At 48.8% G+C, this 21880-nt stretch overlaps 1 protein-coding gene across 2 annotated transcripts in view; it reads right to left on the bottom strand.

The window, feature by feature from the left end:
• The window catches only part of PKNOX1 (PBX/knotted 1 homeobox 1), a 67199-nt gene extending 46469 nt beyond the window's left edge, over nt 1-20730 (bottom strand). Inside the window, exon 1 of one of the 2 annotated variants that reach the window (XM_030806128.1) lies at nt 20576-20730. The gene's annotated coding sequence lies outside the window, so the exon portion shown is untranslated. Of the gene's footprint in view, nt 1-19958; nt 20073-20575 lie in introns of those variants that run through there. The other variant, XM_030806131.1, reaches the window with a different exon arrangement.
• Between the last annotated feature and the right edge of the window lie 1150 nt (nt 20731-21880).

Here is a 21880-nt window from a genome sequence, read left to right as displayed (position 1 = left end):
AATCAATTTATTTTATTCTGAGACAGGGTCTCACTCTGTCACCCATGCTGGAATGCAGTGGTACATTCATGGCTCACTGTAGCCACAACTTCCCAGGCTCAAGCGATCCTCCCACCTCAGCCTCCTTAGTAGCTAGGACTACAGGCGTGTGTCACCAAGCCCAGCTAATTTTTGTATTTTTTACAGAGACGGTGTCTCACTATGCTGCCCAGGCTGGTCTCAAACTCCTGGGCTCAAGCGTTCCTCCTGCCTCAGCTTCCTAAAGTGCTGGGATTACAGGCATGAGCCGCCATACTTGATCAACTTTATAACACTTTTTAAATGTATCTATGGACTCATTTGGGGAAAAAAGACATCTTTATAACAACAGATCATCCCCTCCATGAGCACGGGATCTTCCTCATTTATCAGACCCGCACCTTCGTCCATGATTAAGTCTGCTGGTCTTCTTTCTGGAGGTTTTCTTAGATTAATTCCTAAACACTTGATGGGTTTTCTGGTTACACTTTCTGGTGGGTTGCCAGTAGAAGCATCACTGGTTTGTGCAGACTGACCTTGTATCTGGCAAATGTTCTGGATCCTGCTGTGGTTCTAACAGTTTACGGAGATTCCACTGGTTTTCTCAGTAAATGTTATTATCTATAAATCATGCAGATATGGTCGGGCGCAGTGGCTCACACCTGTAATCCTAACACTTTGGGAGTCTGAGGTGGGCGGATCAACTTGTGGTCTGGAGTTCGAAACCAGCCTGGCCAACATGGTGAAATCCCGTTTCTACTTAAAAATACAAAAAAAAATTAGCCGGGCGTGGAGGTGCATGCCTGTAATCCCAGCTACTCGGGAGGCTGAGGCAGGAGAATTACGTGAATCCGGGAGGTAGAGGTTGCAGTGAGCCAAGATCACGCCGCTGCCCTCCAGCCTGGGCGACAGAGCAAGACTCTGTCTCAAATAAATAAATAAATAATAAATCATGCAGATATAATCTCAATCAAACTTCCTCAAAAGTAAATAAAATAAAATAAATAAAATAAAATAAAATAAAACTGCTCTCAAATGTAAATGGGGAAATAAAGGGTCTGTGAGTAGCTAGGTTACCCTTAAAAGAGCTAAGAGGCCGGGTGCAGTGGCTCCTGCCTGTAATCCCAGCACTTTGGGAGGCTGAGGTGGGAGGATCGTTTGAGTTCAGGGGTTCAAGACCAGCCTGGGCAACACAGTAAGACCTTTTTTTTTTTTTTTTTTTTTTGAGAAGGAGTCTCACTCTTTCACCCAGGCTTGAGTGCAGTGGCGCGATCTCGGCTCACTGCAGGCTCTGCCCCCCGGGGTTCACGCCATTCTCCTGCCTCAGCCTCCCGCGTAGCTGGGACTACAGGCGCCCGCTACTTCACCCGGCTAATTTTTTTTTGTATTTTTAGTAGAGACGGGGTTTCACCGTGTTAGCCAGGATGGTCTCGATCTCCTGACCTCGTGATTCGCCCGCCTCGGCCTCCCAAAGTGCTGGGATTACAGGCGTGAGCCACCGCGCCCGGCCAGTAAGACCTTATCTCTACTAAAAATCAAAAAATTTAGCTGGGCGTGGTGGCACATGTCTATAGTCCCAGCTGCTTGAGAGGCTGAGGCAGGGGGATCACTTGAGTCCGGGAGGTATAGGCTGCAGTGAGCCGTGATCATACCACTGTACTCCAGCCTGGGTGACAAAGGGAGACCCTGCCTTGCCTTAAAAAAAAAAAAAAAAGGCTGGGCGCAGTGGCTCCTGCCTGTAATCCCAGCACTTTGAGAGGCTGAGTCGGGTGGATCACCTGAGGTCAGGAGTCTGAGACCAGCCTGGCCAACATGGTGAAACCCTGTGTCTACTAAAAATACAAAAATTAGCCGGGCATGGTGGCACGTGCCTGTAATCCCAGCTACTCCGGAGGCTGAGCCAGGAGAATCACTTGCACCCGGGAAGCGGAGGCTGCAGTGAGCCCAGACTGCACCATTACACTCCAGCCTGGGCAACAGAACGAGACTCTGTCTCCAAAAAAAAAAAAAAAAAAAAAAAAAAAAAAAAAAAAAAGAGTTAAGGAATACCAAATTTTAAAATATACTACAAAGCCACAGTAACAGCAAAAAAAAAAAAAAAAAAGTGGGTAACCATACAGGAACAGACCCACAGGCCAAGGGAGCAGGAGAAATAAGAGAAATAAGGCAGTAGACTTGCCAGGGCTTTTTAAATGCCAGAAATGCATAAAGTTTTAGAATTGTGATGTTTTTACAAAAATCTCTTTGAACACAACCACTTCCACAAACTGAAGGTGCTGGTGGAACAGTCAACAGGAGTGGGGCCAGTCTCGCTCCCACCTAACCCTGCAGCAGGGCCGCGTGGAGGCCCGGCCCAGCCACTCAAGGCGCCTGGAAGCTCAGCCTGCGAGTCCTGTTGATGTAGGCCCTGCGGAGGTGAGACGGACATTTGTTCAGTCAGCGTTTTGAGTGTCAGGAGAAGCATGGGGCTTCGTGAGGGGAGGAAAGGGGCAGTGAGGGCAGACAGAGCTGTGTCTACTACATGCCAAGGCCAGTGCATCCCCCAACTCTCTGGCATTTCTCCCATCGAGACACGAGGTCTTTGTCCCTTCCTCTGCAATCTAGGCTGACCTGAGTGACTCATTTGAGAACAAGAGAATGCAGTGGAAATGATGGTGTGCGACTCCAGAGCTGGGTCAGAAAAGGTGAGGAGGCTTCCATCTTGTTCATAGTGACACTCCGACTACCAGGAAGCCCCATGCTGTGAGGAACGCCCCTCGACACTGCTATGAGAAAGCCCCCTAATGATATAAAGGAGACCCCCAGTGCTGAGGAAGCCCCCAATGATATCAAGGAAGCCCCCAATGCTATTAGGGAGCCCCTGATACTGTGAGGAAGCCCCCCATTGCTGTGAGGGAGCCCCCCAGTGATATAAAGGAAACCCCTCAATGCTTGAGGGAAGCCTCCCCAATGATATAAAGGAAGCCCCAATGCTATGAGGGAACCCCCCAGTGCTGTGAGGAAGCCCCCAGTGCTGTGAAGACCTCCTCTAATCTGTGAGGAAGCCCAGGTCCCATGGAGTCTGCACGTGTGCGCTCTGGTCCGTATCCCCAGCTCATGTTCCAGATGACAGATTTCAGAAAGCGCTTCCAGAAGATACCATTCCTCAGTCATTACGTCACCCCCAGCCGCTGAGTCGTCCCAGCTGAGGACTCAGACATCCTGGCGGAGAGACGGCCACTTCCTCTCCATATTCCTGGTCCACAGAATGTGTCCACATAATAAAATGGTTTTTTGCCACTAACAGTGTGACCGGGGCGTTCACACTAGTTGTGACCAGACTACTCTAGAAGACGCAGATCGGTTAATTGTCCTTGTTTTGCTGTTGAGGAGACAGATGTACCAGAGGTTGGGTAACTTCAATCTGTCCAGCTCTAAAGCCCTGCTATTTCTTCTTCACAACCTGACCTCTGACGATAAAATAATTGTGCTTCTAAGGTCGAACTCACAAGGACAGGACACTTGTCAACAATCTGTATTAACTCTGGTGCCTGCAACAGTGAATTACATCAATTCAACCTATGAATTATCGCATTATTCAAAATGGGAAACAGAGTGAGCTGATGAAGCAGGTGGCCCATGAGGCAAGCACCACGAAAGATGCTCAGCCGTGACCAGAATGCAGCTTCCAAAGCCACATGAGTGTGACATGCTCTGCAGGGTCTGAAGAAAGCGATGTCCTGTGGCTTACTTGTAGTAGTGCATCTCCCAGCAATAGCAAAGGTTTGGAAGCTGCAGTGGCACGATCCAGCTTGGCTGACAGAGTGAGATCCCATCTCAAAAAAAGTGTAAGTGTAAGTCAGTAAGTACATAAATAAATAAATAAGTTAAAATGTTATTACTAACAATTCACGTACTAAAAACTGCCCAGGGTTTCTTTTTAGTTATTTTGTCTTTAGGATTTACCCTGCTAGGATGTACAATACAATTTGGTTTTTTTGGGTTTTTTTTTTTTTTTTTTGAGATGGAGTCTCGCTCTGTCGCCCATGCTGGAGTGCAGTGGCACGATCTTGGCTCACTACAAGCTCCGCCTCCACCTCTGGGGTTCATGCCATTCTCCTGCCATAGCCTCCCGAGTAGCTGGGACTACAGGCGCCCGCCACCATGCCCAGCTAATTTTATTTGTATTTTTAGTAGAGACGGGATTTCACCGTGTTAGCCAGGATGGTCTCAATCTCCTGACCTCGTGATCCGACTGCCTCGATCTCCCAAAGTGCTGGGACTACAGGCGTAAGCCACCATGCCTGGCCAATACAATTTGTTTTGAAGTCACTTGAAATAATTCCTTTCTGTATAGTTAAGCCACCAACTCAATTTGTGGTTTGGTTATTTTTATTCATTTTGCTTTCAGGTTTTTTTTTTTTTTTCTTTTTTTGTAGAGATGGGGTCTGGCTGTTTCCCAGGCTGGTATCAAACTCTTGGCTTCAAGCGATCCTCCCACCTTGGCCTCCCGAAATGCTGGGGTTACAGGTGTGAGTCACAGTGCCCGGCTGCTTTCAATTTTTAGAGACTCCTTCCCCCCAACTTTTGACTTCATTTTATTTTAAAACTATATTAAAACATCCATATAGTTTTGACAAGGTTCAGGACATGCTACCACAAAATGTGGCACCTGGGCACACTGAATATTTGAAGCTGAAAGAATTTGAGAAGCAGCTTGTGCAGGAATGTCTCTCTGACCTTCCCCGACCCTTCTCTCCTGAGGCAGGTCAGGAAACCTAGGATGGACTTTGTGACCCTCCCCTGAAGCAGGTGGTAAGACCCTCATGTGAGAAGCGCCCTCTGTATCTACGGGGGGAGGAAACATGTTGACCTCCAAAGAAGGATACAGAGAGAAATCTGAACAGACCTTGCTAAGTTTCCCCCAGTTCACTGTGTTTAGCTCACACTCCTCCTATCATAGTTCTCCATAGCTTTTCATTGCTCATCAAACCTAACACAAAACCACTCAGGTTTAACCATTTCCTTGGGTCATTTCCTTATAAAGGCTCCCATGTCATGTAAAACTTATATTACATAAATTTGTGTGCCTTTCTCTTTTGTAAATCTGTCTGCTGTTCCAGGAACCCCAGCCAATGAACCTAAGATGGGTAGAAGGAAAACATCTTTCCTCCCCTAGAGCTCCATGATCAATACTACAGCAGATATGGCCAGAAATCCAACTTATAACACTGCCCCTTCCCTACTCGACAGAGAACCCCATTTACTAGTCTGGGGGTTAGCACCTTTATCATAAGCCAGTCTTCATCTGCCTTCCTTAGATAAAAGGCTATACTCTACAAACAGTTTTGAGCCTCACTTTTTTCACTTGCTAAGGATGCGTCCTAGCAGTGTGCTCCACTATGCAGACTGACCAGACCCCAGCTGTGAACATGGATATGTTCCCAGGAAACCACAATGGATCATTACTTTTTATTTATTTATTTATTTATGACAGAGTCTTGCTCTGTCACCCAGGCTGGAGTGCAGTGGTGTGATCTTGGCTCACTGCAACCACCACCTTCCGATTTCAAGCAATTCTCCTGCCTCAGCCTCCCAAGTAGCTGGGATTACAGGCACACCGTGTCCACTTATTCTTTTTTTTTTTTTTTTTTTTTTTTTTTTGAGACAGGGTCTGGCTCTGTCGCCCAGGCTGGAGTGCAGTGGCACCATCTGGCTCACTGCAGCCTCGACCTCCCTCACTCAAGCAATCCTCCCACCTCAGCCCTGGAGTAGCTGGAACCACAGGCATGCACCACCACACCCGGCTTATTTTTCTATTTTTTGTAGAGACAGGGTTTTGCCATGTTGCCCAGGTTAGCCTCAAACTTCTGAGCTCAAGCAATCTGCGCTCCTCGGCCTTCCAAAGTGCTAGGATTACAGGTGTGAGCCACCACGCCTGCCCATGATTATTAACTATACCTGTAAATGATATGTTAATATCCCTCTATCTAATGCTTCCACCTTGAGTTCAGCTTGTCTAACATTTTAAATCTGCTTTTTGGCTGGGGGCGGTGGCTCATGACTGTAATCCTAACATTTTGGGAGGCTGAGGCAGGCAGATTACTTGAGGTCAGGAGTTCGAGACCAGCCTGGCCAACGTGGTGAAACCCCATCTCTACTAAAAATGCAAAAATTAACCAGGCATGGTGGCACGCGCCTGTAATCCCAGCTACTCAGGAGGCTGAGACTTGAGAGAATCGCTTGAACCCGGGAGGTGGAGGTTGCAGTGAATAGAGATCACATCACTGCACTCCAGCCAGGGTGACAGAGTGAGACTGACTCAAAAAAAAAAAAAAAAAAATTGAAACAGAAACATACATTTAAGTAATCAAGTAAAATACATCCCCAGGCAATGTTATCCTGACCAGTCAAAAGGTCCATGAGAAAACTGTCACAAAAGCTGAAAAAAACAGGTGGGGGATAGGCCGGGCCCAGTGGCTTACATCTGTAAGCCCAGCACTTTGGAAGCCCAAGGCGGGAATATTGCTTGAGTCCAGGAGTTCAAAACCAGCAACATAGTGAGACCCTTTATCAAAAAAAAAAAAAAAAAAAAGAGTTGGAAATTTTTCAGTCCCTTTTTAAATTTATTTTACAGAAGAAATGAGGAAAGAGATATCAAACAGAAAAAGGAAGGGATGAGGGAGATTCTACAAAGAAAGAAGTCCTCAGAAGCCAAAGACCAATGAGGGGGTCCTCACCCAGCCCGCAGGGTCCCCAGCCAGAGAAGCCAAAGACCAGTGAGGGGTCCTCATCCAGCCCGCAGGGTCCCCAGCCTGTAGACCCTGAGCAGTGTCCCAGGGACCAGGCTCCCTCTCATCAACCCACTCTGCTCTTGGGCCAGCCCTGACCAAGGAGCCTGACCTGCTGTCCCAGTGGCCTCGGGGGTCAGCACAACTGCTCTCAGTGAAGCATGGGAGCCACTGGAAAGAATCGGACCCTCCATGGTGACTCTCAGCAAAGCGTGTCCCAGCGCCCAATGAGAACCAGTCACTGAAGCAGAGTTCTAGACTTCAGCTGTTAGAACTACTCGCATATATTCCTTTATAATTCTAATATGATTTAAGAGCTATTTCTTTAGGCTCGACTTTTACATAGACAACACTGTATACCAATCACAGCAAGGCATGAGTCAGCTGAAGGAGAGTAGCTCACCAAATCCCCATGTGTTTTTCATGTCTCCCAAAAGTTCTGCTATTTGATTCCATTTAGATCCAGACCAACTTTGATTTGGTCCAAGTAAGAACCGAGGGCTGGCCAGGCACGGTGGCTCACGCCTGTAATCCCAGCACTTTGGGAGGCTGAGGCAGGCGGATCACAAGGTCAGGAGTTTGAGACCAGCCTGGCCAACACAGTGAAACCCCATCTCTACTAAAAATACAAAGATTAGCTGGGTGTGGTGGCACGCGCCTGCAGTTTCAGCTACTCAAGAGGCTGAGGAGGGAGAATTACCTGAACCTGGGAGGCAGAGGTTGCAGTGAGCTGAGACTAGGCCATTGCACTGCAGCCTGGGTAACAGAATGAGACTCCATCTCAAAAAAAAAAAAAAAAGAACTGAAGGTGTGTGGGAGGTGTGACCAGCAAACATTTTCTGTAAAGGGCCAGAGGGTAAATATTTCAGGTTTGTGGGTCACATACTGTCTGTATTACATATGCTTTCTTTACAGCTCTTTAAAAATGTAAAGACCGGGTGCGGTGGCTCACGCCTGTAATCTCAGCACTTTGGGAGGCCGAGGCGGGTGGATCACGAGGTCAGGAGATCGAGACCACCCTGGCTAACACGGTGAAACCCCATCTCTACTAAAAATACAAAAAATTAGCCAGGCGTGGTGGCAGGCACCTGTAGTCCCAGCTAATCAGTAGGCTGAGGCAGGAGAATGGCGTGAACGGGGGAGGCGGAGCTTGCAGTGAGCCGAGATCGTGCCACTGCACTCCAGCCTGGGTGAAAGAGCGAGACTCCATCTCAAAAAAAAAAAAAAAAGTAGAAACCATTCTCAGCCCTAGGGCCATACAAAAAAAGGTCAGTGGGATCTGGCCCATAGGCCTGTGGTTTGCCAATCCCTGACCAAAATTATAGCTGTTCAAAGAGATGTGATACTTTTTAAAAAATCTTACTAGATTTTCTTTTCCTGTTTCTAGTACCCAGAGGAGTGAGAAAATCTGAGTATACTTTTTTTTCTTGAGAGGGAGTTTGGCTGTTGTTGCCCAGGCTGGAGTGTAATGACACGATCTCAGCTCACTGCAACCTCCGCCTCCCAGGTTCAAGCGATTCTCCTGCCTCAGCCTTCCGAGTAGCTGGGATTACAGGCATACGCCACCATGCCCAGCTAGTTTTGTATTTTTAGTAGAGACAGAATTTCTCCATGTTGGTCAGGTTGGTCTCGAACTCCCGACCTCAGATGATCAGCCCGCTTCGGCCTCCCAAAGTGCTGGGATTGCAAGTGTGAGCCACCGCACCTGGCCTGAGTATACTTCTTTAAATCCACCTAAAATGTGCTCTCTAACTCAGTTTGGTGACACTGTCCTGTGTACTGTAATGTAATATACTAGACGCTGCCTTGCTGGAGGAGTCCACACAGCCCCATCCCCCTCGCCAGGTGCCACGCCTAGCAGAGGACCATCTCCCACAGTGCCACCTCCTAGCTGCTACCCAGAGCAGTGTTGACTAATGAGCAGCCACAATTCCACTGGAAATTCTAGGGTAATTCCAGTTCTAGCAAACAGTAACACAGGCATTTATAAAGCCAGAAAACGACTGAAGACAACACAACAGTCAGATCCAGAGACCGCATCTCTAGGTGTTGTGTTTGTTACCAGTCCTCCCAAAATACCTTCTCCAGGACACCTTTTAGGACACTAACTATACATTACAACAGTTGAGTGAGCTTTCATTTTGTGTGTGAGAAGTTTTAGGGCACCTGTGGTTCAGAAACCACAAGCCAGTTGTCCATCTGTCTTCCGCCCTGGCTTCCACAGCTCCTATTCCAAAGAGGTGTTCAGTCAATAAATGACTCATTCTGAGGAAAACATTTGTCAAGAAATCACTTTTTTTTTTTTTTTTGAGACCGAGTCTCACTCTGTCACCCAGGCTGGAGTGCAATGGCATGATCTCGGCTCACTGCAACCTTCACCCTGCAGGTTCAAGGGATTCTCCTACCTCAGCCTCCCCAGTAGCTGGGATTACAGGTGCCTGCCACCATGCCTGGCTAATTTTTGTATTTCTAGTAGAGATGGAGTTTCACCATCTTGGCCAGGATGGTCTTTAACTCCTGACCTCGTGATCCACCCGCCTCAGCCTCCCAAAGTGCCGGGATTACAGGCATGAGCCACCGCGCCCAGCCATCACTTTATTTTTCAAACAAAGTTTAGCGAGATATCATCTGAAGTATAATATTCAAATAAAATCATAGATCGTAAATCCTGTTAAAATCTGTATCAAAAACTATTTCTAACCCAAAGGCCCACATATGTCCCCTAAAGACAAAACAAAATTATAATATCAAAGGTATTTTATATTTTAATGGTTTTGCAATTTAAAAAAATTTTTTTTTTTTTTTTCCTGAGACAGAGCCTCACTCTGTTTCCCAGGCTGGACTGCAATGGCTCGATTTCAGCTCACTGCAATCTCCACCTCCCAGGTTCAAGCAATTCTCCTGCCTCAGTCTCCTGAGTAGCTGGAATTATAGGCACCCGCCACCATGCCCGGCTAATTTTTTTGTATTTTTAGGAGATTTGGGGTTTTGCCATGTTGACCAGGCTGGTCTCAAACTCCTGGTCTCAAGTCATCCGCCCGCCTCAGCCTCCCAAAGTGCTAGGATTACAGGTGTGAGCCACCACACCTGGCCTGCAATTTGTTTTAACAGATTCTGAGCTGGATGGTCTGTTATAGCTGGTAAATTTAAATTCGCATCAAAGCTTTAAGACCCTGGCCAGACGCGGTGGCTCACTCCTGTAATCCCAGCATTGTGGGAGGTCGAGGCAGGCAACTTATTTGAGGTCAGAAGTCCGAGACCAGCCTGGCCAACATGGCAAAACCCCGTCTCTACTAAAAATACAAAAATGAGCCGGGTGTGGTGCCTTGCACCTGTAATCCCAGCTACTCAGGAGGCTGAGGTCAGAGAATCACTTGAACCCAGGAGGTGGAGACTGCAGTGAGCCGAGATCACGCCCCTGCACTCCAACCTGGATGACAGAGTGAGACTCTGTCTCAAAACAAACAAACAAAAACAAACAAACAAAAAAGAAAATAAGGGGCCAGGCACAGTGGCTCACGCCTGTAATCCCAGCACTTTGAGAGGCCGAGGTGAGATCGGCCTGGCCAATATGGTGAAACCCATCTCTACTACAAGTACAAAAATTAGCCAGGCATGGTGGCGCACGCCTGTAGTCTCAGCTACTTGGGAGGCTGAAGCAGGAGAATCCCTCGAACCCGGGAGACAGAGGTTGCAGTGAGCTGAGATCGCGCCATTGCACTCCAGCCTGGGGACAGAGCGAGTGAGGCTCCATCTCAAAAAAAAAAAAAAGAAAAAGAAAACGAGGAACCCTAACCCTTGGAGGCAGGGACCCCTTTCCCACGGACAGCCTTTCTCTCAGGCACTGCCTGCACTGGGCACACAGCACTGTGGAAATGGCACCTGCACTCCCTCCCTGCACAGCAGCCACCCCTCTCTACTCTCCCTGTCAGCACTAAGCTTGGTGGGTCAGAGGGACTCCAGCTTTCAGACGGTAAAACACAGAAGGCATCGAAACCTAAATACTCAAAAGGCTCCACAACATAGAGCATGGCCATAAAATAATACAAAAAACTGGAACTGGCCAGGCACAGTGGCTCACGCCTATAATCCCAGCACTTTGGGAGGCTGAGGCAGACAGATCACCTAAGGTCGGGAGTTCGAGACCACCCTGACCAACATGGAGAGACCCTGTTACTAAAAATACAAAATTAGCCAGGCGGGGTGGCACAAGCCTGTAATCCCAGCTACTCAGGAGGCTGAGGCAGGAGAATCGCTTGAACCCGGGAGGCGGAGGTTGCGGTGAGCCGAGATCGTGCCATTACACGTGAGCCTGGACAAGAGCGAAACTCCCGTCTCAAAAAAAAACCAGAAAAACTGGACTCACAAAAGTGTGAGATCTTAAATTTTTAAAACGAGAAATGTGTGGATTATATAAATGTTTTAAAAATTCATTAAAATGCCAACTAAAAACATAACACAATATAGCTTAATATGTGAAAATGTATGAACGTAGCCAGGCACAGGGGCAAATGTCTTTAAGTCCCAGCTCCTTGGGAGGCTGAGGCAGGAGTATTACTGGATTACTTGAGCCCAGGAGTTGGAGATCGGCCTGGACAACATGGTGAGAGACCCTGTCTCTTTAAAACACACACACACACACACACACACACACACACACGCATGTAAGAAACCCAATTCAAAAATGGGCAAAGGACTTGAAGAGATATTTCTCCAAAGACACGTAAATGGCCGATGAACATGTGAAAAGATGCTCAACATCACTCATTATTAGGGAAATGCAAATCAAAATGACAGATACCACCTCATATCCATTAGGATGGCTGCTATTAAAAAAAGCAACAACAAATAAGAAAATAAGTGTTGGCGAAGATATGGAGAAACTGGAACCTTTGCACTGTTGGTAGTAATGTAAACTGATACTCCCTCCTTATTGGGTCCTTGGAAAAATAAAAAATAAATTAAAAGGAATATAAAACAGTACAGCTGTTGTGAAAAATCGGATGGAGGTTCCCTAAAAAATTAAAAACAGAATTCCAGTATGATCCAGCAATCCCACTTCTAGATCTATATCTAAAAAAATTGAAAGTAGGATCTCGGAGAAGTATTTACACACTCAGGTTCACAGTTTTATTATTCAAAATAGTCAAAAGGTAGAAGGAACTCAAGTGTCCGTTGAGGGATGGATAAACAAAATTCAGTATATCCATACAATGGAGTATTATTCAGCCTTAAAAAGGAAGGAAATTCTGACACACGCTACAACATGGATGAACCTTAAGGACATTATGGTAAATGAGCTAAGCTGGTCACAAAAAAGACAAATACTACATAATCCCACTTATATGAAGTCCCTATCGTAGTGAAATTCAGAGACAGGAAGTAGAATAATGGTTGCCAGGGGTTTCAGGGAGGGGAAATGGGGAGGCAGTGTTTAATGGGTATAGAGTTTCAGTTTTACAAGATGAAGGGTTCTGGAGACAGATGGTGGTGATGGCTGTACAACAGTAAGAATGAACTTACCACCACTGAACTCACACTGAAAATGGTTAAGATGGTAAATTTTGTTATGTGTATTTTACCGTAACAAAGAATTGGAAAAAAGGGCCAGACACAGTGGTTCACTCCTGTAATCCTATAACTTTGAAAGGCAACAGCGGGCAGATCATCTGAGGTCAGGAATTCGAGACCAGCCTGGCCAACATGGTAAAACTCCATCTCTACTAAAAATACAAAAATTAGCCAGGCATAGTGGTGGGTACCTGTAATCCCAGGTACTCGGTAGGCTGAGGCAGGAGAATTGCTTGAACCCGGGAGGCAGAGGTTGCAGAGAGCCAAGATTGCACCACTGCACTCCAGCCTGGGTGAGAGAGCAAGGCCCTGTTTCATGGGGGAAAAAAAGTATGCTCAAATACGTAACTAAATTTAGAAGAATGTAAAGTTTAGCAATTTAATGTTCATTAAACTTTTTGTGGAGTTTCGCTCTTGTTGCCCAGGCTGGAGTGCAATGGCGCGATCTCAGCTCACTGTAACCTCCACCTCCTGGGTTCAAGCGATTCTCCTGCCTCAGCCTCCCAAATAGCTGGGATTACAGACATGCACCACCACACCCGGCTAATTTTTTGTATTTTTAGTAGATACAGGGTTTCTCCATGTTGTTCAGGCTGGACTCGAACTCCTGACCTCAGGTGATCCATCCACCTTGGCCTCCCAAAGTGTTGGGATTACAGGCGTGAGCCACTGCACCCGGCCTTATGCTCCTTTTTCTTGTCAATTTAAATTCCTAACATTTTTAATGCAAAAAAATGTATAAACGTTCACAAAATGTCTAAGAGAACATGTAACAAAACACGTGCTCTCACTCAGGCATTATGTTCTGGAAACTGCGATCATAGTACCTACCAATCCACAGCCCCTTTGAGTGACCCAACCCCACTGGCAGGCCCTGCTCAAAGGGGGCTTCCTTGTGCAGGTGGCAGAAGCTCATTCCTCCCCAAGCACCAACCCGTGGGCCAGGCAGCCCCACAACACCCAAGGCCAGCCCGAAGGTCAGCGCCTGGGAGGTGGTGTGAGGGGAAAGAGCTCAGGCACTCTCTCTGAGGTGGGTGCTGGGAAAGGGAGAGTACAGGGCAGGTAAGGCTGGGTGAGCCCCTGCTGTGAGGGAAGCGTACAGACGGAACAGACAGTGGTGTACAGAAGGAACAACAACAGAAGTGTACAGACGGAACAAAAGAAGTGTACAGACAGAACAACACAACAGAAGCGTACAGACGGAACCACCACCTAATTGAAGCAGAAGGCCAAGAGCCCTGGTGCAGAACTGGATCCTGCCAGAGCGCAAACCATGGTTCCATTTGCCCAGAGGCCCAGCAACAATACAGTGGTCCCAAGGATCCCATAGATTCCTTTCTTTATCCCTGCGTGATCCTGAACCACCTATCCCACCACCCACCCAACTTGAAGTCAGCCTGCTCCCTGCCACCCTGAGAACCCGACTAAAACAGCCAATCATTCCAGCGTCAATCACAGACGGCAAACAGTACAATCAGCTGGGTGTGGTGGCACGTGCCTGTAGTCCCAGCTACTCTGGGGGCTGTGGCCAAAAGATTACTTGAGCCCAGAAGCTCCCAGCTGCAGTGGGCCGAGATCGTGCTACTGCACTCCAGCCTGGGTGAAAAAGTGAGAACCTATCTCAAAATAAAGTAAAATTAAAATTAAATAAAATAAATAATAAAATAAGCTGCTCTGTCCCCTTCTCAAGTCCCTGAGGCATGGCCTCAGAACCAGAGCTTTAAACAGGAGTTTTATACCACATGCCAGACAACACATTGACTGAATTACCACACTACCTTCTATGTGAATCTTCCAGAAACAGTAACTAAACTGGCAGGGGCTAACAATCCAAAACAAGGAGCTACCATCTGCCAAGGGCAGCAACAGGCCAGGCTCCAGACTTTGCACACTCTCATAAGCAGGACACCGCCAGCACCAGGCCTGCTGGCTCTTTCCACCAAGGGACCATGCCTCTCAGCCCCTGAGTGCTTCTCCTAACAGTTTCCAGACTGACCTTTTTCTACGTGATACGTCCACTCTACATGTCCTCCTGAACAGTGTACACAAGACAGAACCATCAGGTATCCACTCAGTGCTGCACACGGATGCAAGATGGCACTTCCCAGGGCCTGCAGCCACTTCCTTCACGCTCACCCCCAAGGACGCACACTGTTAGGCTTTGGGTTCCCCTATCTGTGCTGTTTTTATTTTCTTGTCTCTTTTGTCATCAATATAATCATTTGAGGAAGTAAAGAAAGGACACATATATTCCTACAAATGGATAGGCTGAGAGTAAATCGACCTGGTATTTGTGAACATGAATGATAAAAGGAAAAAACTTCTAGCTGAAATGTAGCACTCCTTCAATTATAAAGGCAGACAATAAGCCCTGGAGTTTTAGCAGGAACAGCAACAGGTATTTTCCAAAGCATTAGAGTGTCACAGAAATCTCATCACTACTCCCAAAGGAATTACCAGAGCCATGGCTCAATCCGGTTACTTAGCTAATAAATGGGACTATCACCAATTTGGTTCAATACAGTATTTTGATAACTGTATTTCAAAATAATTTGTTCTCTTCTTAATCTATTTATTTCCTTTAAAATGCTGTTAAGAGGCCCCCAGAGGCCAAGCAGACATGAAAATTTAAGACGCCCCCTCCCCCACCAGGGTCTATACTTTGCATCACTTTAGCAGTTTCAGGCTGTCCTTCTAAACAGTTTCAGACAGTTTTAACAATTTGCAACAAAAGTGTAAGCCGCAAATAGGATGTTACCCGCCTCGGCCTCCCAAAGTGCTGGGATTACAGGCGTGAGCCACCGCCCCTGGCTATAAGCACCTCATTTTACATTTTCTTGTGTTTTGCTTTATTGCACTCAGCAGATATTGTTTTTCACAAGTTGAAGATTTGTGGCAACCCTGTATGGAGAAAGCAAGCCTATTGGTGCTAATTTTCCAAAAACAGGAGCTCACTTTTTGTCTGTGTTATATTTGGGTAATTCTTCACTATTTCAAACTTTGTCATTATTATGTGTTACGGGGATCTGTGATCAGTGATCTTTGATGTTCACACTGTAATCTTATTGGCGCGTCACAAACCCGTATTAGACAGCGAACTTAATGGATAAATGCTATGTGTTCTGACTGCTCTGCTGACCGGCTATTCTGCCCATCTCTCTCCCTCTCCGTGGGCCCCCCTGTTCTGTGAGACACCACAATATTGAAATTAGGCCAATTAATAAGCTTACAATGGCCTCTAAGTGTTCAGGTGAAAGGAAGAGAAACACCATCTCCCACTTAAGATCAAAACCCAGCTTGGTTAGAAAGTCATGTCACCGGACGCGGTGCCTCACACCTGTAATCCCAGCACTTCGGGAGGCCGAGGCGGGCAGATCACCTGAGGTCTGGAGTTTGAGACCAGCCTGACCAACATGGAGAAATCCCATCTCTATTAAAAATACAAAAAAATGAGCCTGGCATGGTGGCACACGCCTGTAATCCCAGCTACTCAAGAGGCTTAGGCAGGAGAATTGCTTGAACCCGGGGGGCGGAGGTTATGGTGAGCTGAGATCATGCCATTGCACTCCAACCTGGACAACAAGAGCAAAACTCCAACTAAAAAAAAAAGTTATGCCAAAAACCAAGATGGACCAAAAGCTAAGCCTCTTGAATCAAAAAGTTAGCCAGGTCAGGAACAGTGGTTCATACAGGTAATCCCAACACTTTGGAAAGACGAGGCAGGATGGCTGTTTGAAAGGATTCACCATTCTGGAAAGGAACTTAAGAGATAGCCTAGGCAACATAATGAAACCGCACTTCTACAAAAATTTTTCAAAATTAGCTGGGCATGGTGGCACATCCCTGTAGTCCCAGTTACTCAGGAGGCTGAGGTGGGAGAACCACTTTAGCCCAAGAGGTCAAGAGTGCGGTGAGCTATGACCTCACCACTGCATCCCAACCTGAGCAATAGAATGAGACCCTATCTCTCAAAAACATAGCCAAGGCCAGGCACAGTGGATCACGCCTGAGGCTGAGGCAGGAGGACCACTTGAGGCCAGGAGCTCGACACCTGCCTGGACAACATAGGGAGACTTCATCTCTTTAAAAAAAACAAAAAAAGGGCTGGGTGCGGTGGCTCATGCCTATAATCCCAGTACTCTGGGAGGCCAAGGTGGGTGGATTATTTGAGGTCAGGAGTTCAAGACCAGCCTGGCCAATACGGCAAAACCCTGTCTCTCCTAAAAATACAAAAATTAGCCGGGCGTGGTGGCTCACATCTGTAGTCCCAACTACTTGGTAGGCTGAGGCAGGAGAATCACTTGAACCCGGGAGACAGAGGTTGCAGTGAGCCAAGATTGCACCACTGCACTCCAACCTGGGTGACAGAGCAAGACTCCATCTCAAAAAAAAAAAAAAGAAAAGAAAAGAAAAGTTAGCCAAGTTGTAAATGCAAAGTAAAAGTTTCTTTTCAATTTTTGAAATTAAAAAAATATATATACAAATTTTTGAAATTTTAAATCGCCTCTCGGAACAAAAGAAAACTTAAAGGCAATTAAAAGTGCTACTCCAGTGAACACATGAATAAGAAAATGGCCAGGTCCGTTGGCTCACACCTGTAATCCCAACACTTTGGGAGGCCAAGGTGGGTAGATCACATGAGGTCAGGAGTTCGAGACCAGCCTGGCCAACATGGTGAAACCCTACCTCTACTAACAATACAAAAATTAGCTGGACACATGCTGCACATCTGTTACCCCAGCTACTTGGGAGACTGAGGCAGGAGAATTGCTTGCACCCAGGAGGCAGAGGTTGCAGTGAGCCATGATCACACCACTGCACTCCAACCTGGGCAATAGTCTCAAAAAAAGAAAGAAAGGGAGGGAAAGAAAGTGAAACAACCTTATTGGTGATATGGGGAAAGTATGAGTGGTCTGATTAGATCAAACCAGCCACAACATTCCCTTAAACTGAAGCCTAATCCAGAACCAGGCCCAAATTTTCTTCAATCCTATGAAGGCTGAGAGAGGTGAGGAAGATGCAGAAGTAAAGTTGGAGCCAGGCACGGTGACTCACCCCTGTAATCCCAGCACTTTGGGAGGCTGAGGCAGGTGGATCACCTGAGGTCAAAAGTTCCAGCCTAGCTAACATTTAGTAGAGCCCGTCTCTACTAAAAATACAAAAAATTAGCTGAACGTGGTGGTGGCCGCCTGTACTCCCAGCTACTACAGAGGCTGAGGCAGGAGAATGGCCTGAACCCGGGAGGCGGAGGTTGCAGTGAGCCGAGATCACGCCACTGCACTCCAGCTTGGACAACAAGAGTGAAACTCCATCTCAAAAAAAAAAAAAGAAAAAGAAAAAGAAAAGTTGGAAGCAGCAGAGGCTGGTTCATGAGGTTTAAGGAAAGAAGCTGTCCCCATTAACACAAAAGTACAACGTAAAGCAGCAAGTGCTAACAGAAAAGCAACACCAGGTTATCCAGGTCTAGCTAAGATCACTGATGAAGGCAGCCAGATGAAAAAGCAGATTTTCAATACAGACAAAACAGCCTTCCTCTGGAAGGAGATGACATGTAGGACTTTCATACCTAGAGAGAACTCAATGCTTAGCTTCAAAGGGCAAGCTGGCTCTCGTTAGGGGCAAATGTCACTGGTGACTTTAAGCTGAAGCCAATGGTCTGACCATTCTGAAAATCCTAGGGTCCTGAAGAATTATGTTTAATCTACTCTTGCCTGTGCTCTGGAAATGGAATAACACATTACTGAATATTTTAAGCCCACTGTTGAGATCCACTGCTCAGAAAAAGATTTCTTTCAAAATATTACTGCTCACTGACAATGCACCTAGTCACCCAAGGACTCTGATGGAGATGTACACAAGGAGATGAATGCTGTCTTCATGTCTGCTAACACCACATCCATTCTGCAGCTATGGATCCAAGGAGTAAGCTTGACTTTCAAGTCTTAATTATTTAAGAAATACATTTTATAAGGCTATAGCTGTGGTAGTGATTCCTCGGATGAATCTGGGCAAACTGAAAACCTTCTGGAAAGAATCCGCCATTCTAGATGCCATTAATGATTCATGGAAGGAAGTCAAATATCAACACTAACAGGAGTTTGGAGGAAGTTGATTCTAACCCTGGTGATGACTTGGAGGAGTTCAAGACTTCAGTGGAGGAAGGAACTGCAGATGCGGTGGAAACAATGAAGAGTTGCTTCTTACTGATGAGCAAAGAAAGTGGTCTCTTGAAATGGAATCTATTCCTAGTGAAGACCCTGTGCACATTGTGGAAATGACAACAAAACATTTGGAATATTACATCAACTTAGTGGATAGTAGTGGCAGAATTTGACAATAGCCTCCAACTTTGAAAGAATTTCCACTGTGGTTAAAATGCTATCAAAACAGCATCACATGCTACGAAGAAGTCTTTTATGAAAGAAGGAGGCCATCAATGCAACAAATTTCACTGTTGCCTTATTTTAAGTAACTGACACAGCCACCACCACCCTGATCAGTCAGCAGCCATCCACATTGAGGCAAGATTGTCCAAGTACAAAACGAGCAGGACTCACTAGAGGCTCAGATGATCATTAGTATTTTTAGCACTAAAATATTTTTTAATTAAGGTAAGCACATTTTTATAGATATAATGTTTGCTATTGCACACTTTAAGTAGTACAGCATAATTACAACTTTTATATGCACTGAAAAACCTAAAACTGTGTCGTGTCACTTGCTTTACTGCAATACTTATTTTACTGTGGTGGTCTGGATTAGAACTCGAATTATCTGAGGTATGCCTGTGTACAAAGAGAGGATTCACAAATCACTCTAATTAAGCAGAGTGACGAAAGGCTCATTTCAGTCAGCCTGCCATCTTCCACATTATAACTAAATGCAAGAGCATCACCAATAACTATACTGGCAAAGAGGTTCACATTTCACCTCGATTCTTCTTTATGTTTAGAGAAAGCCTATTTTTCAGTATGCCAGGAAACACCATGAAAGTAGACCTAACTAAAGCTGGGAGTTTCTTTCATCCCGAAAAGGAACCACTTCCTAAGGAAAAACCACCTACTGTTTTGAAAAGCAAACTCCTGTAGAGTTGGAAGAGAACCCCTCACACAGGTGGAACACCCCCCAGGGCTGCAGCCCCGCCGCCGCGCTCAGCCTGGCCTGCCCTGGGCCCCACCTCAAGAGGCCGCCATTCCCGGACCCTCGGGCTTCCCGTCAGGAATCCGCCATCGGAACGGAGGCCCTAACTGGTCCGCTCGCAGAGCCACTGTCCAAATAAGGCATTTCGAGAGCCACGAGGATGACATAAAGCAGACTCCGCGTTTCTTCATTTTTCGTTAAGTGACACGATTTCCCTCACAAGGAAGGTGCAAACCCACAGGGCGCCCAGACCCTGGCCGGCACTTCCTGTCATCCATTTCCACGACCCGTGTGACAGAAACGGCTCTTCCCACCAATTCCCGGGACGCCTGAACCGCTTCCCCAGCACCCGGCCCCAAACACTGCCGTCAGCGAGCGGCCCTGGGCTGCTCCCGCTGTGGCGCCCGGCTGAGGGCCACGAGCCCCATCGCGCCCACCGCCCTCAGGACCCCGACCCACGCGCTCGCCACAGCCGAGGCAGGGGCCGGGGTCGCGGCCGCCATCTTCCCGCCTGCGCCGCTGCGCGCCCCGCACCCTCCGAGCAGCCCCGCCGGCCCTGAGGACCCCGCGAGGCCGCGGACACGACCGGCCCCACGCGCGCCGCCCGCCCCGGCCCCGCCCCGCCGCGCGCCCCCGGCCCTCACGCCCGCCGCCCCGCCCGCGTCGGGCCCCGCGCGCCCCCGCCCCCGCCCCGCGCCGAGGCGCGCGCCGCACTCCGAAAGGGACGGTTAGGAGCGCGCGCTTCGATCGGGCCCAGCGCGGCGGCGGCGGCGCCTTCCAGAAATTTCCGCGTCCCTCAACCCACACTGAGAAACCAACTGGGCGCGCCCCCGCGCCGGTTGGGCGGAAGGTGCCCCCTCCCCCGCGGGTGCCCGCTCCCCTCCCCCACTCGCGCCCCCTCCCCGCCCCCTGCCCCGGGCGGCGGGTCAAATGCGGGCCCTCTGGGTCAGCGCCGGCCCTCCAGACCCGGGCGGCAGCGGCGGCGGCGGGCGGCGGCCGCGGGCCGGTGTGATTGATAGGGACGGCGGCGGCGAGAGCGGCGGCGGCGGCGGCGGAGCGGTTGAGTGACAGCTTACCTGGGTGCCAATCTTCATCACACTGACAAGCGGCTGCAGCAATCGGGACCCGCAGTGCCGCGCCCGCGTCCAACCGTCACGCCGACGCTGGGCCACGCGACACAGCCTCGCTCAATGGGAGGAGGGCGACGCCGACGCGCGCCGCATCAATATTCAGAGAGGGGGCGGGGCCTGCCGGAGACGGGCCCCGCCCCTCCCTGCGCAGCGGCGGGCGCGGGGCGGGGCCTAATCGCTGGAGGAGGAGAGCGAGGGCGGGAACCGGGCGGTGGCCGGCCCTGCCTCAAGCCCCGCCCGCACCCGGAGCTAGGCCGTGCCCCCAGCCGGCCGCGCCCGAGCGCGAGGAGCTGTCTGCCCCGCCCCGAAGGCAGAGCCTCCCGCCTTATGACTATGCAGTAGGGGCGTGGCCTCAGCGCACGTCTCGCCCCCTCCGCGCGCTCGGTTGCCACCCAGAAGAGGTGTGTGGAGCCAGGCGAAACCATCTGCCTCGAGCAGGCGGGGAGGGAGGGCTGTACCATCCGTAACCCCACCGCCGGGCGTCCCGTAGCCGAAGGCCCCCATTCTCTGTGTGCCCGGTTTGAATATAAGCCCGCGGGAGCCTCGCAGCCTTCCTACCCAGGCTCCGGAGCCCGGGTGGGCACGGGCCTGGGCGGCACAGTGGATGCTCACGTGCCTCGCCCCCTGCGCAACGCGAGTGTTTAGCACCTGAGGCTTTACCCTGGGCGCTCTCTTCCCTCCGTGTGAGGACCCCAGCAAGGATTCATGATGTCCACAGGTGCTTCGGGGTGGCCTCTGGGCTACTTGGCCTCGCTTGACCACAGCTTCCGGCCCAGGTGAGCCTTGCGGGTCTTGGTGACCAATGCGGCCTCCAGGTAAAGGGCACCTGCCTTAGGGGACGCCCACAAGTGTCTGCATTTCAAACTGTGCTTTGAAAGACCGCCCTAACCGACCACTGCCACAATGTACCCACAAGTGCAGATGGTGGCTTTGGTCTCCAAGATGTAAGGAAAGGGCCACACATTCCCCAGTGCGTAGGAAAGCACACGGTTTGCCTGACTGGCCTTCAATACTGCGGAAACGTCCATTTATGCAGTGGCCTACCGAGTGCCATCAGTGCCTTGAGTCCATACACAGCGGGGGAAGGGCAGCTCTGTGGGCCCTCACTCCTCCCGGAAGGCAGGCAGGCCCAGGACTGGAGCTGATTGCTGGAGGGAGCCTGGGGTAGGTCTAGACATGAACAGCTCGGAGGACATCCCTCCTGTGTCTTCAGAGCTCCACACCGCCAGGAGGTCTTGGCCAAGTGTTGTG

Source organism: Nomascus leucogenys, chromosome 25, assembly GCF_006542625.1.
Source record: "Nomascus leucogenys isolate Asia chromosome 25, Asia_NLE_v1, whole genome shotgun sequence".
Taxonomy (NCBI): domain Eukaryota; kingdom Metazoa; phylum Chordata; class Mammalia; order Primates; family Hylobatidae; genus Nomascus; species Nomascus leucogenys.
Note: the sequence above shows the minus strand (reverse complement) of the source record. Positions and strands in the feature narration are given on the sequence as shown.